Source organism: Triticum dicoccoides, chromosome 5A (assembly GCF_002162155.2).
Source record: "Triticum dicoccoides isolate Atlit2015 ecotype Zavitan chromosome 5A, WEW_v2.0, whole genome shotgun sequence".
In the NCBI taxonomy this organism is placed as follows: Eukaryota; Viridiplantae; Streptophyta; class Magnoliopsida; order Poales; family Poaceae; genus Triticum; species Triticum dicoccoides.
The window spans coordinates 519,935,956-519,937,775 of record NC_041388.1 but is presented as its reverse complement, the minus strand read 5'-3'; the positions used below and the strand labels follow the sequence as shown (position 1 = coordinate 519,937,775).

The following is a 1,820-nucleotide window of genomic DNA, read 5'->3' as shown; positions in this document are numbered from 1 at the left end:
AAGGCATGTATCACTACTAGGAAAGTAGTTTTTAACGACGGTATATGCGGTCGTTGAAAGTCGGATTGTGGTCCTTAAAGGTCATTAACGACCACAATATGTTGGTCGTTATAGGCTCCATCGTTAAAAGTATAACGACCACATATTGTGGTCGTTATTTTGTAACGACAACATATTGTGGTCGTTATTTTGTAACGACGGGATGATCTGTCGTCGTCGATGCTGATGCAATAACAACCACAATTGTAGTATTAACGACCACTTTTGTCATTGCTAGTAATGTTCTTATGGTGATTTAAGTATAATTGACGACAACTTTTGAAGATTATTGGCCACACTCATCAAGGAACAAAAAATTTGGACAGTCAAAGTATATAACATGTTTTCATTATTCCAAATCATACATATTGAAGATGATCCTCACATACAGCGGAGTTAATAAATATCATTTAGAAAATATAAACCAAAAACGCCTTGTAGACAACTATTTTAGTCCATATCTAACCAGAAATACATCAACTAGAAGAGTGATTTATTTTTCATAATCTTCTGTCATGGGACACCATCATTAATCCTTGTGTTTCACTGCATATCATTCTTCACCAATGACTACAATGTCTTGTGATGCTCCTATTATGGTGAACCATCCGTTCTGCAAAAACAGAAATGATTTATTAGTAGTACATATAAATGAATTTGCTCAAAAGGATAGTAGCACATATGAAAAAAATTGCATGTGAATCATTTTAGACTAAATAACATTGTATACTATTTCCTGTAGCTTAGATATGTCTTAATCCAAATTCTTGCACACTCCTTATGCAACAAAGAAGAAACTGTTTTTGCGAACAATTAATTAGTTTGTTTCTTATCTAGTTCTAGCAAGACTTGAGTTATTCTATATATGGGCAAAACGTTTTGAGCTTTTTTGGTTGATGGTCTGTACCCAACTAAATTAACACTGAAAATTATTCTCCTCTGCTAGAAAAAGGAATACTGTTCTACTATGTGATAAGTGATATACATACATATGAAAATCCTCGTTGTAACCTGGATATCAAAGAATATAGTGAAGCAACTAATAATGCGCTGATTTCTGAACCTGAAAAAGACAAGAACGAGCTATAGGTCCATTATACAAACCATATGACTAACCTGCAAAGCACATAACAAACTAGTCACTATATCCGCTTTAAGCATGACAGACCAACCTGATATAATTGAGCAGAAATGATTTCAAATATGAACCTCCTCCGTAAGAATGGCGTACAAAACCAAAAATAACATAAACAAGCAACATCACCAACAAGCATACCTTGAGAAGTGATGCTGATGAACCACCACATGTATTATTTCGCATCCAATTCCGACTGAGTAAGATAGTCACTCACATCAGAAAATGCAATTTCTAGGTAGATGTTCATCTCTAGTGGTGAGACCCTGGTTTGTGACCCAGTGGTGTATAGCAGAGCCCATCAAATAAACTAGCAATGCAGTCGCGCCCCTTGCAGGAAGTTGCCCGAGTTTTATGATTTCTCAGTAACACAACCATCACAAAAAATGCACCATCTCATCAACACTCAACAAAATGCGGTAAACAAACTGGCTGTTCTATGCATGATGGTACAAGTTATTTTTCCAGTGAACAATTAGACGAGGGAATGGAACTATGCAGTTATTACGAAAATTAAATTCCTCGGGTATACAGTGGAAAGATAATATTTTTTGAAGAAATGACGATGGATGTAGAATAATAGTAGATGCAAAATTATGCTTGGGGTTCCGTACTAGTGCAATAATTGGCAAAATCCAGCAGGAAT

At 35.5% G+C, this 1,820-nt stretch overlaps 1 long non-coding RNA gene across 1 annotated transcript; it reads right to left on the bottom strand.

Moving 5' to 3' along the window:
• Positions 1–571: 571 nt before the first annotated feature.
• Positions 572–1,398, bottom strand: LOC119297706. The gene is made up of 3 exons (XR_005145718.1): positions 1,316–1,398; positions 1,156–1,211; positions 572–652 (listed from the first exon to the last, which is right to left on the bottom strand). It is a non-coding gene; the product is annotated as an uncharacterized LOC119297706 (long non-coding RNA).
• Positions 1,399–1,820: the final 422 nt, after the last annotated feature.